Here is a 16,128-nt window from a genome sequence, read left to right as displayed (position 1 = left end):
TGTGGAGACACGGACCAGCAGTTGGAGGAGGCACCTAGTTCTGACTCTTGCTGAGATTCCGGTAAGTGTAGGATAAGTGTAGGGATTTGTGTATTTGGGTGCCTACTCGCGAATACCAACAGATATCTTGCTGCTCAGGCCCAGTTACAGAAGAAGTCGTTGATGATCTGCTGCACGAGTGTCAGCGGTTTCGATTCCGGCCTCTGTCGTTTCTTCAGTCGTGACGAGATAATAATTCGCCCATATACTGCGTCACTAGATCTACCTTGGCTGCCAAGACTTCGTAATGTGCGCGCGAAGCAATTGTCAACGTGCTAGCACACTACGTGGTAAATACGCTGACAGGAAGTAGCGTCATTGCGTCTTGGATTTTATCTACCAAACCCTCTAACGCGTTCAACGATGTGTCAGTCCAGGATGCTTTGATTACTTCGATGGGCGGTGGTAAAGGACTGCTCCATATTGTGCGCAGTAAGTTGTATGGTACCGTTTCCGCGTCCATTTTGCTTCGCAGGTGCCGCAAGTACTACAAAGGATTTCTGTCTCTGGTATATTCCTGGGTGAGCACTTGTCGGACTCGTTCTTCCTGCGATGCTGACACTTGCCAGATCGATTCTTCTTGTACTGCAGCGGTGTACTGGTAACGTAATTGACTTACTACCGCCGCAAACTTAGTAGTATCTGCTGAAATTTCGGAATAGAAAAACTAGGCTCCACCTGCACTCACCACAAAGCCAAATTGTGTGGCCAGAACGTTAGTAGACATGCAGCCAGTACCGACAGGATTAGTCATAGCCGGTGAGTCAAGTCATTCTGCAAATCTCCTCCCCAAGCACTCGTTAATTCAGTGATACTATGCAGGCGATCACGTCTGCGGCGCCAGTTTGTCGGTACAAGCCATAGGCTTTGTTCGACGATTTAATCCTGTGTATTTATCTCAACACGGTGAAACTGAAGTACTACATGAAAAACTTACACATGCAATGTGACAAATTTTACTGAATGCGGTCACAGGGGAAACGGCGAAAAAATTAATGGCTTCTGAGAATGCAATTCACAACTTAACATAAATTCGCCGGGAACATGACATTCAAGTTATGCCGTAGCTATGAACTAATAATCAGACACTGCAGACATAAAAACCTTAAAAAGCATAAACCAAAGAGTAAACGAAACCAAAAACATGCATACAATACAGTGCCGACGGTGTCTGGTGCGAAATGTTTGACAGCACAATGTTTGTAAACACACGCACACGGCGGGTGCGACATATCGCTATGTAACGACAGATAGTCGCTACAAATCCCATGGAAGTATAATTTCGTGAGCAAAAAATTATGATCAGTGACACCGAACACCTTACGTAGATCTAACAGGCTAAAAATCAATTTTTTTATTACTTGTGGAATTTATGACCAGTTATAAAAAAAATGGAGATGGCTGTGTTAGTTAGATCAGTTGTAACATAGTAATTTTAGACTCTGGTTGTAACGGCAAAGCAAACGCAATAGGAAGTTTGGAATCATTGGGTGATTCGCGTGATTGCAAAAAATTGCGTCAAAGATGTGCTAAAATACTGACGGTGAAAAAAGCAGGTCATGGAATGAACCTGTACCAGAAGGCGCTGGAGAAATGTAAACAAGAGGAAAGTGTGAGATATAATTGCAGTCATCCTTTTTAGGCGCCGAACTTATGCGAAGCTATAAACTAATTGCTATGCTATATTAAAAAAAATGGAGATTGAAAATTTTATCTTTGACTTGGACGCTGACATCTCATTGGTTACAATCGTTTCGTCTGCAGCGTATCAACAAACTCAAACTGAAGCGCTGTTTACGTGTAGCCGGAAAAGGCTTGCAAGAGATAACGTGTGTTTGCATTGACATTTACTCAACTGTTATCGTTTGTTTTCATTATGTAAACCATTTTATTTGTTTTCAAATTAATGTAGAGAAACTGCTATCTCTGTGACTGTGGTTTATTGAGAGCAAGTTTGGATAAGATAAAGTTTGGCCCATTTCGTAGGCACTTTATCGTTGCTGTACAGTGACAGTGCACACTGTTTACTTTGCGTCTCAACCTGAAGAAGGTAAGTACGCCTCGCGTTTTAAGTTTATGTCATTTTAACGATGGGATCCGTCTGTTTGGGCTTATCAGCCGCTGAAATTGTATTTATAGCAGTATGTCACAAAATTTGTGTTAGTGAGCCTTAGAACCATCCACGAAAATGCAGTCGTTGAGTTAAAATTTATGTAAAACTATAAGTCGACATGTTGTTCCCAACACAGCTTCTGCTTAGTGTAGTTTTTGGCTGCTCCACAGAGATGTCAACTTAGCGATCAAAGGCCGGTTGTTGACGCTGTGGCCCAGCTATGGCCCAAAATATTAGAATGTGAACCGGGAATCGCCGTAAAAGTATGCAATAAACTCCTGCATCATTTGTGTTATTTCGTATAAATTGTTTAAGTCTCGTATATTAAACAGATCCGAAAATGTTGTAGGTTGCAGACATTCCGAAGCATGTAAATGACAGCGCCTTTTCTGTGGTTTTCACCAAAGAACCAGATTCAGGAGAGATACAGACGCATACTCATGGGAAAATATGTTGTGAAAGTGAGTCTTCCGCTGTACCTCCATGAAATTGCCTTAGATATTCAGAAAACCATGTCATTTATACTACTTGTATTACATAAGTAATTCAGTGAACTTTATCATAACTGAGTGAGGTTACGACACAATGATTAACACATTAGACCCAAATTCAATAGCAGTGGTCATGCTGGTTTAGTTTTCCTGTAGTTCTGTAAATCACTTAAATTGCTATAGTAATTATTTTTGGAGTCCATGCTTCATTCTTCCCTTTGAGTGTGCAATCCGAGCTTTTGCTCGTTCAGTAATGACATCAATGTTATTGGATTACTCAGCTCAAAAATTTAATTTCTTCACCATTGTTAACAGGTATCTGCAAAAATATATGAGTGCTAGGTTATAACAATTGCTTCTAATGCTATTGTAATGTGTGGAACCAGTTGCAAATACCCTTTTTTCTTTCTGCAACAGTAATCATCGCAATGACCAAATATTAAAATGTGTCTATCTCATGCAATACTGTGTGGAATGATGATTTTTTGAGTGAGCAATGTGGAAAGGAAAAACTAAACCCCACCTCCTAGGCGGTAGGTGGGAAAAAGTTACATTTTGGATCTCTCATCCCTGCATTTTTCAGCATGGCATGGATGGAAACGTAAGGCTTAACTATGCCAGCTAGTTACACAACCACATTTTCTGCTTTCACATTTGGTGTCTTTGCTATGTCACAAACAGTTGTCACCTTCCAGATTAACCTAGACCTCGAGCTGGTCTACAGGTCAGACTGTCACCACAACCAAGATGTCAGAGCGGCTAGTATGTATCTTTAACCCATAATGTCTTTGTGGAGGAAGTTATGCACAGAAACCACGCACATACTCATTTTAGAGTGTGGTACAGCAACTTGGAAGGTTCCTAAATAGTATTTGTAGAAGAAAGGGGGAAAATTTTGAAGTGGTAGTATTTTAATTGTCAGAAATATGTTAAGTCACCACAAAAATGGTCAAAGGACACTAACAGACTGGACCAACTATGATAAATGTCAGTAAAGGCATCCTCTTTATGTGACAACACATGTTGAGGACTGTGTTTGCTAAAATTCCTCAAGAGCAAGCAGCTCTATAAATTCCAAAATGAAGAGTAGTGACAATTTTCCATGAGAGAGATCATTTTCCTTTAAACTATCTGTGGTTATGTCATCAGGCCTTTTGGTGTAGTGGTAATGCACTTGACTGGAAACCAAGAGGTCGCAGAATCAAATCCCAGTCCCACCATAGAAAATTTTCAGTCTGACTTGATGCTAACTTTCACCTCACAGTGATGTGAAGATTTTCCAGGAATGACACATAGTTCAGGTGTTACATTAAGCTGTAGGACGCCTTTCTTCGATAGAATTACTGTATTAGGTTAAGAACACACAAATCATCGAAGTGGTATCCAATTGAACACACTTGTGAACAGCTCACTGACCATCCCCCCTGAGTGTTTCCTAGCCAATCATGCCATAAAAATTTACTTTACTTATGGTTTCACCAGTGGGAATAATGAACAAACAACATAATGCTTCAGATAATGTGTCTGTTTATGAAAAGGAAAGCACCCTAGAAAGAAGATCATTCATTTAAAATAAGAAAAGCTCAAAGTATCTTGCAGGATCTCTTAAATCTGGATAATCTTAGCAGGACAATGTTAATAAAGAAGTTGACATTTCGCCACGAGCTGCACTGCTAGATACTACCAGTTTACTAGGAGACTCTCCTGTTATGATACACTCTTTAGATGAGTTTAGTCCTGCTGGAGCTCAGAAAAGAATGAAAAGGGAAAGATTTCACTGATGTGAAGGACTAATGAGAAAGCTGAACACAAATCTGGAAGAAACAGCCACTTTTATAATAATATTTAGGTCTCCATTTTTTTTCTTTTTTTCCCAAAATGCATAATAGTTGGATTCCTCTCTCTTAGACATAACCTACTATTGAAAACTTGGTGAAGTGCTCTAAGTGTCAGCAGTCTGTGCCACACAAGTAAAGAAATCTGCTCAACTGACCCTACCAATACTTGATGTTGACTTTTTCCTGTGAAATAATAATGTGACATGACATGTGCAAACAGCAAGAGAACAGAACATTCGTAACAGTGTTTTTCTTTCTTTTTCTGCCTTATTTTTTGGGATGTAGGTTGTGGTGATAGACTGATTTGCAGCATAGCCTGACGTCTAGGTTAAATTCAAAGGTGACAGTTTTCTTGAGAGCTGGTGAAGCCAATGAATGCGATTAGAAAATTTCAGCTGTGTTGAAATACTTATCCTAAAATGCTTCAAACAAGGAAACAGATATAAACAGAAGAATGTAGTACCACCAAGAGAAACTTCTAATCAAAAGAAAAACTGACCAAAAGGACACTCAAGTAGTGAGCCTGTAATCACTGGTAGAATCTGAAGAGACAGAAGCTGGTCCAACTAAAAGTGACATGCATCTTTCACATCTTCCTGAAAAAGCTGTCAGGTTCTTCAACCAATTTCTTTTCTATGGAGCTGCTTCCATCTCAGTGAAAATATAAAGTGAAAGCAAAAGAGAAACCTCACCAGTAAAATAGTTTACACAATATACTAGAACACAAATGGATTGAGAACTGATCTCTGGGAAATGTGCTTCTCGGCATAGCAGAAACCTCTTCCTTCTCTGCAAGACTCCAATTTTGGATATAACAAACATCGGGTAATGGAAATGTCCGATTCCACCTGTCTGCTTTAACCAAGGACGTCACCAATATGGCGGAAAAGACCATTCACAACTCCCATGTTGCTACTATAACGTCATTAGGTAAACAAGACAACGAACACAAAAATAGATCAAAAAATCATCAAACACATATTCCTGCTATAATATAATGAAACTAATGGGACAAGCCTGGAAATTGGGGGTTTTGGGGTGGGGACAAACTAACAATAAACACACGCCACTAAACCAAATGACAAAACCGGTAAAATAAACAAACCACAACATTCGCAAAATCAACTAGAAACAATATCCTATATAGGTCAACGAAACTACTGATACCAATTCATAAACCCCAAAACCTACAACCACTTCCACAATCATCACTACCTCAAAAACCACAAGAAAACACAATACTTGGAATCAAACACTTCCCTTGATGTCACAGTTCAACAACAACACACAAAACCAACTCACCAATACCAGCAACACAACCTCCCTAACACATGATCCACAAATCATCTAACCAGATAAAAACATGGAAAAAAAGAAAATGAAAACTCGCTACATGAAAGAGCCGGCACTGCTTACTAGATCGGACACCACAATCTCTCTCTCTCTCTCTCTCTCTCTCTCTCTCTCTCTCTCTCTCTCTCTCTCTCTCTCTCTCTCACACACACACACACACACACACACACACAAAACCTCACCAACACAATAAAGGACAACCAAGCAAACTTCCCAATCATTGGTACTAATGGCAAACAGGGACAATTTAGGTATTCCTGTAATTCAATGTAAAGACAATTTAAGCTGAGGGAGCATCCCCCTGTCCCCACCCATTCCTATTCTGTGGAGGACTTGGATACATACAGTGCACTACAGGGCCGACACTTACCCTCAGACATACACTGTTGAGTACCTCAAGCCTCCGCCACACACCGTCAGGTGGCTTGCGGAGTATGGATGTAGATGTAGAAATTGTATGACTTTTGAACAGAGGTCAGTGCACACACTTCGGCACTGTTGTGGCATCAATCTCCTCTGTCAGTATTTCAATATTCATTGCTGTCTTCACACACACTGCTCACAGGGATGTAGTTGATAACTTGCTGTTTCAACCTGGATTCACTTATCAGAACAGTGCTTAGAGATAAGCCTACCAGAAAGATGCACAACAAGGAAAACTGGGACCTTCATGCCAATCTCTCCATCCAACTGTAGCATTTCTATCCAACACCCTATGTTATTTGTTGGCTGTATTCCAACCTCCATCTTCCCCTAGATTTACTGCTCTATACTAGTACCATGGAAGTTGTTCTCTGATTTTTTTTAACACCTGTTCTATCTCCCTCCTGGTCTTCTAGTCACTGTTTCTCATGCATTACTTCCCTTAACAATTCTAGAGATAGCTTATCTTATCAGTTCACATGATTTTCCGCATCATATTGTAATACCACCTCTCAGAATCCCAAAATACCTTCTTTTTGGTTTTACCGTAGTGCATGATTCACTGTCGTGCAGTGCTGTGCCCCAGTCTTCCATTCTCAGAAACTTGTTCCTTTAATTTGTGGCCTACGTATGATGTTAGTGAACTTCTTTTAGCAAGAAATCTCCACTTTGCCTATGCTAGTCTGTTGTTATGTCTTTCTTGCTTTGTCCATTGTGTGATATTTTCCTTCCAAGGTAGCAGAATTCCTTCACTTCCTTACTTCATAATCGACAGTTTTGGTGTTTAGTTTAACACTAAGCTCTTTTCTACTGCTCCTCAGTACTTTCATCTTTCTTTGGTTTATACTCAATTCAGTTCATTCCATTCAACAGGCCCAGTAATTCTCCCTCATTTTGAATGAGGATAGCAATGTCATCTTCTTTGCTTAAATTATAACTCTCCCAAAACTGTGTTATACTGTGACTCTAACACAGGTTATTTTGTGTCTTCCAAATGGACATCCTTTTCCTCTTCTACTACATTGGCAGACAGTTACTTATCCACGGAAATGCCATCATTGTATTCTTTTTATCTATCCACTCTCTCTTCTATTTTTAACAGTAGAAGTCCTTTTATACTCTTGATGCTGATGCAATTGCTTTAATTTTGCCAAAAGTTATTTTGGCATTTTGTAATGTTGATTGTCCTTCTGCTACTGATTTACCTTTTGTTTTCTTCACATACTTCCTGGCCATTATGCTTTATTTTCCTAACACTTCATATTAATTTCATTCTTAAATTATATATATATTGCTCTCTCTTTCTCCTTCCCTCTCTCACCTTCCCTCCCTTCCCCATATCTTACCCTCTTTTTTGTGTTTGGAACATTATTGTTTTCTTCTTTTGTCAATCGACTGAAGTGCACTATTTCTTCTGTTAATAGAATTTCTTTGCAGTTACCTTCCTCTTACTTGCATTTGTTTGTCCAGTTCCTGTGAGGGCTAGTTCATGTATGTCCATTCCTCATCAATGAACTTCCTGCTGTGGTACTTATGAACACTGTATTTGGAGTCTCAGAGAACTTTAAACAAACATCTTCATTCCTCAACGGTTCAGTATTGTTCATATTTACTGGATAGATTCTTCCTGGAGATTCTCTTAGAATTCAGCCAAATCTTCACCATTACCCTACAAGATTGTGGTCTGAGTCTGTTTCTTGGTATCCGTTAAAACAAATATCTGATTTTGGACTCTCTCTCTCTCTCTCACCATAATGTAATCCCACTGGTATCTTCCTGTGCCCCAGAGCATTTTCACATATATCTTCTCCTTGTGTGATTCCTGAATAATGTGTTTGCTACTGTCCGCTGAAATGTATTGCAGACCTCCAGGAGTCTTTTTCCCCTCTGATTCCTATTAGCGAACTTGTACTCTCCAGTAACCCTGTCTTCTACTCCGTCCCCAAGTACAGCTTTCCAATCCCTCTGAATTATGAAATTTTATAAAATTTCCATCTTCCTTTACGTACTGAGTTACTCATTCAATGTCCTTATACACTTTCTCTTCATCTTTTATTTGTGACATTAGTATGTACACCTAATCTCCCATTTATGTTGGTTTGCAGTTAAAACTGATGAGAATAATCCTATCCTATTCACAATAATTCACTCTTTGCTCTATCTTCGTATCCATAACAGACCATACCCAGTTATTCCATTTTCTACTGTTCTTGATATTACCCTGAATCAGACTGAACACAAATACTTACCTACTTTCCATTTTATTTCAGTGACTCCTACTATATCTAGATGGAGTCTTTACGTTTCTCTTTCCAGATTTCTGTCTCACTTACTACAGTCAGACTTCTGACATTCAATGCTTGGGCTCACAGAATGTCATTTCTTTCAGTGATTACCAACATGAACTGCTACACTGGTGAACCATCCACACCACAGAAATTGTGTCTCTTGACTGAATGACAAGTCCCATTACGCAATCAGCACAGGTGCATAGCCATGCAGAAGTACAAAGCAAGACCATCTGTTGTAACATAACACACTTTTAGAAAGAAAAGTTAAAATGTGATCATCCAAGTAATGAATGGAAGAAGAGATCATAATAGAATTCTGGAACTCAGGACATCATTCTGCTACATCTTCGGGTGAATGGGAGATCACCAGGATGATTTCAGACAAGGGTGCAAATATCAGGCAGTGCTTCAGTGAAAAAAAGAATTCTTCAGAGCAGCAGTGAAGATAATGCCCAGACCATGATGAAGCGTTTTGCACAAGGTACCACCATCACCAATCAAGAATCAGATTTCCAGCCTTTCTGCAGGAAATGTATTTTAATTCTACTGACATTCCTGTTCTAAGGGGATGCACAAGTCTTGGAAAGGATTACATGAGCAGAGGTGAGATTGAGTGTGTAAGCTGATTCATTCCTCATTGCTGGGTAAAACAACTACAGATTTATAAATGAGAAGGAAAAAACTGTATGTTCAACACCTTGTAGAACATCCACATTTTTGTACTTTTATTTATAAATATTAAGTGACTTTGTTTATCACATGACACATATCACTAATGTGCTGTCATGGCTAGAGACCTTCACACATTTTTGCTATAGTACATACGGTGTTCAAGATACCAATATGCTCCATCTACTTATAATCATCAGAGGTTTTAGTTGGCACAGCTCTCACAGACTTCATAATGTAACTGCCCAGCAGATATAACTTGCTAGGTGATTTCAGTCCACACAGTGTGCTGTGGCACTACCTCCAGATATGTATTTGTGACGAGCTTTGTAACTGCTTGGGAGCTACGTATTCTCAGCATTGGCTGATACATATTGTTTGTTACTTTTACAGCATTACCTGCCCTAGATATCTTCTTCTCTTTCCTCCAGCCCTCGCATATTGTTCAGTGGGAAGTTGCCAATGATCTGCATTGTGCTGATCAGTTCCCATTCTGCCTCCATCTCTCAGATGGCAAGTCCATGGGAGAATCGTGTCCTCTTTCATTACACCTTTCACTTCTTCTGATACCAAACAAGGCTTCAAAAATGCTAAACTAATTAATATCATTCTTGATGTCACCATTCTTTTATAATAATAATAATAATAATAATAATAATAATAATAATAATAACCTCTCCTGATGAATCCATTCTGCTGTCACTGCCTCTCTACTGACAACATAATACTCCCTGCCTACACTCCCAGGGGCTCAGCATTCAATTGCTGAGTACGGGCTTGGCGACCCCGGGGTCCTGAGCTGGGTACTGGTCTGCGCCGCCAGTGTCCTGTCACCGTAACCCCCGAACATGATTCAGCGACCACCGTACGGCGCGGCGGTGAAATGTTGTGTGCTGCGGGGAATGGTAATCTTGGCTTGACCGCCTGGATTGCGAGGAAGGCCAACCTCTATACAAACCCCTCAATCTTTCGGTGTGCTCCGCGCCTAGAAGATGCATGGCTGTTGCGGTGGAACAGTCGCAAGCGGGCAACCTCTGGGGCACCTGCCGCACCCCAGTTGTATAAGGCTTACTCAGGCACGCGGGGCTCTGTCTGAGCGGACTTTTAGTTCCCTAGCTGCTCGTGGGACCGCAATGGACCCTTCGACCTCTACATTTCCCCCTACCAGTGGCTTGGGTGGGCCGCTGGTAGGAAAACACACCCCATCGAAAAAGCGGCTACGCGCTGCGAGTCCTCCAGCGCCTGGTGTTGCTAGAGATTTAACAGAATGTAGTAACGGAGCACATGCTGATAATCAGAATGTGTTTTTGATTATTAAAAGGAAGGAGGGTAGCTTTGAGAGGGTTTCTCCCTTTTACATCCACAAAGGTCTTGTGGGAATTGCAGGAACACTGAAATCTGTAAAGCGACTGCGCAATGGGACTCTGTTAGTTGAAACTTCTAGTTCCCGTCAAGTCGCTGCCCTTCGGAAAGCGAATTGTCTAGGAAAGTACGCTGTCGAGACCGAGCTCCACTCCACTTTGGATTATAGTAAGGGTGTTGTGACGTGCAGGGACTTGGTGGATATCCCGATAGACGTGCTAAAATCTGAGTGGGCTGACGAAGGAATTGTTGACGTGCAGCACATTATGAAACGAGTCAATGGGGACCTCGTCAAATCTGACTCGTTTATTCTCACATTCTGTTGCCCGAGACTCCCAGAGCATGTTAAAGCGGGGTTCTTACGTTTGCCCGTACGGCCATATTTCCCAACCCAATGCGCTGTTTTAAATGTCAGCGCTTTGGGCATACTATGTTGGGGTGCAATGGGATAACCACTTGTGGTAAATGTGGTGAGCCTGCCCATGACGGAGCCGATTGTTCATCGCCTGTGAAGTGCGTGAATTGCTCTGGGAGTCACCCTGTCTGGAGCCGGATCTGCCCCATCTATCTCGAAGAACGGAAGGTACAGGAGATTAAAACATCTAAGCGCATCCCCTATGGTGAGGCCAAGAAGCTCTTTAAGGCCATGCAACCTCCTGTGTTTTCAACACCTTTCGCTTCCGCTCTCAAAAAACCGGTACAACTGGCCACTGTTGCTACACAAACGGAGGTTGCTAGTGTTAGCACTAAAACCTGCGCTTGCCAGTGCACTTGTGCTGCTGCAGTTGTTTTGCAATCTGCGGCTCTCCCCGCTACATCGGACAAGGCCGTGGTTGCTGACATTGAGGTACTTCCAGCCTCCCCCCATATGGCGCCTTCTGCCCAGGCGAGTCAACCTCCAACTGTTGACAAGGCTCTGCATTCCAAGCCCCCCGAGACAAAGCCTCAGAAGATGAAGGTTCTGCCACCTGAGGAGACTAGTCAGCGTCGGTCCGATGACGAGGCCATCGTACTGTCTGACATCTCCCGTGGGTCGTCATCGGAGCTTATGGACGTTGATGTCGACCGGGGGCGATCTTCTCGCCCCAGGAATAAATCTCCGGCCAGTACGGTCTCTCCTCCAAAGCACAGAGGCAGGGTGCAAGTTCAGCCACCCTGATCACTGGCTCCCATATTACAGTGGAACATGAATGGGTTCAGGACGCATGTGGCCGAATTACAACTCCTTATACGAGAGTGCCCCTTGTGCTTATGTCTCCAAGAGACACATTTTCGGGCCACTGATTCTCCTTCTTTACGCGGCTATACCGTATATCGAAAAGATGATCTGACGGGGCAAAGGGTGGTGTTGCGGTTTTTGTCCATGACATGCACCCCTCATCTGAGCTCCCTCTCGTCACCGACTTGCAAGCAGTTGCAGTTGACATTCTTGTGGGTCGGAGGCTCACAGTCTGTTCAGTTTATTTACCACCTCCAGGTGCGATAGACTCTGAGGCTCTCACGGACCTTATTAGCCAACTCCCCTGCCCATTTCTTCTTCTAGGGGACTTCAACGCTCATAATGTCTTATGGGGCTCTCCGACTACTTGCCCCAGGGGTCGCATTCTGGAAAGCGTCATGATGTCTGAAGAACTGTGCCTCCTCAACTCTGGTGCTCCCACTCATTTCTGTACTGCTTCCGGATCGTCATCGGCTATTGACCTTTCCTTTTGCTCTCCAGCACTCGCGGATTCTGCTCTGTGGGAGGCTGCAGCTGACCTCCATTCTAGTGACCACTTCCCCCTCTGGATTCGCCTCCTGGATGAGGCTGTGGCATTACCAGTGCCGCCCCGGTGACACCTTTGCAGAGCTGACTGGACACTTTTCAGCCAACTGGCTGTTTTGGAACACCGTGCCAGCGTCCACGAATGGGTAGACCATGTTGCAGCCATGATCTCACATGCTGCTGAATTGTCAATCCCACGGTCATCCGGTCATCCCAAGAGGCGTCCTGTCCCTTGGTGGACCACTGAGTGCCACTCAGCCATCCGCGCCCGCCGTGCAGCACTGCGCCGCTTCAAGTGCCGTCCCTCAGCTGACAATCTTGCGGCCTTTCGGGTGGGAAGGGCCAGAGCGCGGCGAGTGATTAAAGAGAGCAAACGGCGGTCATGGCAATCGTTCTTGAATTCCATCTCTCGCTCCACTAGTTCTACGAAAGTATGGGAAGCCATCAGGAGGATTTCCGGGAAACTCAGCCAGCTCCCTGTCACGGCATTGCTGCATCAGGGATGTCTCCTCACGGCGCCGAGAGACATTGCCCAGACACTGGCCATGCATTTTGCGGAATCTACCGCCACTATTAACTGTGATCCAGATTTCTGCCGCTACCGCACTGCCATCGAAAGGGGTCACTTGGACTTCCGGTCTCTAAATTCTGAACCCTATAACTGCCCCTTCACAATGTGGGAACTGGATTCTGCGCTGTCTGTGGCTCATGATACTGCGCCTGGTCATGATCAAATCCGGTACAGCTTGCTGCGGCACCTGTTGCTGCCATCCAAGGAAGTTCTCCTGAACTGTTTCAATATGATATGGTTATCCGGCACATACCCTGACTCGTGGAGAGAGGCGATTTTGATTCCCCTCCTCAAACCAGGGAAGGACCGAACGCATCCCAGTAGTTATCGGAGTATTGCTTTGACGAGCTGTGTTGGGAAGACGTTGGAACGCATGGTCAACCGCCGCCTAGTTTGGCTGCTCGAGACCAGGCAGCTCCTTAGCCCCTCTCAGTGTGGCTTTCGGAGATGTCGTTCCACTATAGACAACTCGACCCTGCTTGAGGCCGCCATCCAGCAGACCTTTCTACGTAACCAGCATTGTCTAGGGGTCTTCTTTGACATTAATAAGGCGTATGACACTACTTGGCGCCGCCTTATCCTCAATCAACTCCATGAGTGGGGCTTTCGTGGCCGTCTCCCCATCTTCATTCGGTCCTTTCTTTCTCACCGCCTCTTTCAGTATCGGGTTGGTAATGTGCTATCGGATTTGTACGTGCAGGAGAATGGTGTTCCTCAGGGCAGCGTTTTAAGTGTCACCCTCTTTGCCGTCGCTATTAACAGTATCACATCCACTATCCGAAGTCCTGCCCAATGCTCCTTGTTTGTGGACGATTTTGCTGTTTTCTGTTCTTCCTCCAGTTTTGTCACTGCTAGTCGGCAGTTGCAGCTTACGATAAAGCGCTTAGAGGCATGGACTGCAAAGACGGGTTTTACCTTTTCTGCAGACAAATCTGTGTGTGTTCATTTTAATCGTTCTCGGCGTCCTTTTACCTCCCCTGAATTGCGTCTGAGAGACACCGTTCTTCCTTTTAGAGACACTGTGAGGTTCCTGGGCCTCACTTTTGATTCCAAGTTGTCGTGGTTGCCTCACCTTAAAGACCTCAAGGTGCGGGCCCTGAAGGCACTGAATCTTTTGAAGTGTCTGAGCCATCGGTCCTGGGGAGCAGATCAGGCGCGTCTGCTGCAGTTTTATAGGGCTTTCGTCCGAGCGCGTCTTGACTATGCTTGCACCGTGTATGGATCAGCAAGGCCTTCGTATCTGAAGATCCTTGACGCAGTACACCATGAGGGTATCAGGCTGGCCACTGGTGCCTTCCGTACCAGTCCCATCCCCAGCCTGTGTGCTGAGGCAGGGGAACCGCCGCTCGCCATCCGGCGGAAACTCCTCATGGTGCGACGGGTGTGTCATTTCCTTGCCTGTCCTACCTCCCCTGCGTACCCTACCGTTGCCCGACCGCCTATGGAACGTCTCTTTTTCCAGTCGTCCCAGGGCAACAAGACCATTTGGGATTCATGCCAAGCATTTGCTTGAGTCCCTTGGTGTGGAGCGTGTGGCCCCCCAACGACAAGGTTTTACTCGCCTGCCTCCCTGGTTGCTCCAGAGGCCCAGCATCCTTCTAGACTTGCCGGAGAACCGGAGGAACTGCACTCCGGCGTATGTTTTTTACCTCCTTATTTTACGATATTTTAAACCAGCATCCGGACCATGTACCTGTATTCACAGATGGCTCTAAACAGGGGGACTCTGTTGGTTGTGCTGTTGTTTTCCCTGATCGAGTCGTCAAGTTATGGCTTCCTGCGGCGTTTACCATCCTCGATGCCGAATTGTTTGCAATCTTGCGGGCATTGGAGCAGATGAGATGTGTTACCAGTCTTAAGTTCCTCATCTTTTCTGACTCCCTGAGTGCCCTTCAGACCATGCAACACTTGTACCCAGCGGATACGGTCGTCCAGAACATCCATGATGCCCTACTCCACCTGCAACGGCAGGGGAAGGAGGTTTCTTTCTGCTGGGTGCCGGGGCACGTTGGTATTAGGGGAAACGAACTGGCGGATGTGGCTGCCAAAGATGCATGTTCCCTCCCTCACGTTGTTGAATGTGCCGTCCCCCTCCATGCTGTAACCTCCCTTTTGCGTTTTCGTGTTATGCATCAATGGGAAGAGGAGTGGTTGGCAGTTTCTGACAATAAGCTGCGTCTGGTAAAGGCCACTACGCGACCATGGCGTACGTCCTACCAGTCATACAGGCGGGATGAGGTTCTCCTCACTCGCCTCCGCATTGGACACAGTCCCTTCACGCATGGTTTTTTACTCCGGCGGGAGGACCCCCCACTCTGCAGTGCTTGTGGCGTCCAGATTACTGTCCGCCACATTTTACTTGACTGTCTTTTATTCTCTGACCAGAGGGCGGTGGTTTCTTTGCCACCGGATTTGCCCTCTATTTTGCAAGACGACGCAGCGACTGTGGCTAAGGTCTTACGGTTTTGTGTCCTGTCCAATCTGTTGCCTCGGATTTTAGGGAGAAGGTTTTAATGTGCTGCTGGGTGACTGGCTCACCCAGGTTTTAGGTAAGAGGTCCGCCAGTCACGATTCCCTCCTTGTTTCCCTTCGGTATCTGTTCTCTTTTCCTTGTGTTTCCTTTCCTTTTTTAGTGTGTTTCTTCTCCTATTGTTTTGCCTCTGTATGTGCGCATTTGGAACTGCATCAGGCCTGTGTCTTTTAGCCATTCTCCTTGTTCGGCGTCCGTCTTTGTCCCTTCACTGCTTGTGTTCCTGTTTCTATGCGTTTGGGCGCTGATGACCACGCTGTTTAGCGCTCGTAAACCTCAAACACACACACACACACACACACACACACTCCCTGCCTACTTTTATACTGGCAGGTCCACTTTTCATTACACCTAGTGGTCAATTACATATTACATAGACATGTCTAGATATTTTTTATCAGAAAATGTACATCTTGAGGGATTAGTCAGTTTCAGCAGGGTCAGTCTCTAGTATCCCTATTAGGAATTGCTCAGCAGCAGCTTTCAGAATGGAATGTTCTTTCTCTTCTCACCTGTTTGCCTTCTGAATGAAACCTAAGCCTCATTGATGATATATGTACAAAGACAAAATGTACCAAATGAGAAAAGTCGCCTTACACTGCACCAGGAAATCACAGTGACTGTTGAAGCTTCAGAGTAGGTGCCAGGAAAGAAATATAGATAAAGATAGTTATTGAAGTCAC

General features: G+C 44.3%; 1 protein-coding gene across 2 annotated transcripts in view; it reads left to right on the top strand.

Moving 5' to 3' along the window:
* Positions 1-1,234: 1,234 nt before the first annotated feature.
* LOC126365895 (N-acetylgalactosamine kinase) overlaps positions 1,235-16,128 on the top strand; it is a 98,289-nt gene continuing 83,395 nt past the window's right edge. Inside the window, exons 1-3 of one of the 2 annotated variants that reach the window (XM_050008614.1) lie at positions 1,634-2,089; positions 2,323-2,415; positions 2,502-2,613. The gene's annotated coding sequence lies outside the window, so the exon portion shown is untranslated. Of the gene's footprint in view, positions 2,090-2,322; positions 2,416-2,501; positions 2,614-16,128 lie in introns of both variants that reach the window. The other variant, XM_050008615.1, reaches the window with a different exon arrangement.

Source organism: Schistocerca gregaria, chromosome 4 (genome assembly GCF_023897955.1).
Source record: "Schistocerca gregaria isolate iqSchGreg1 chromosome 4, iqSchGreg1.2, whole genome shotgun sequence".
Classification (NCBI taxonomy): Eukaryota; Metazoa; Arthropoda; class Insecta; order Orthoptera; family Acrididae; genus Schistocerca; species Schistocerca gregaria.
This window is presented reverse-complemented; position numbering and strand designations above follow the sequence as displayed.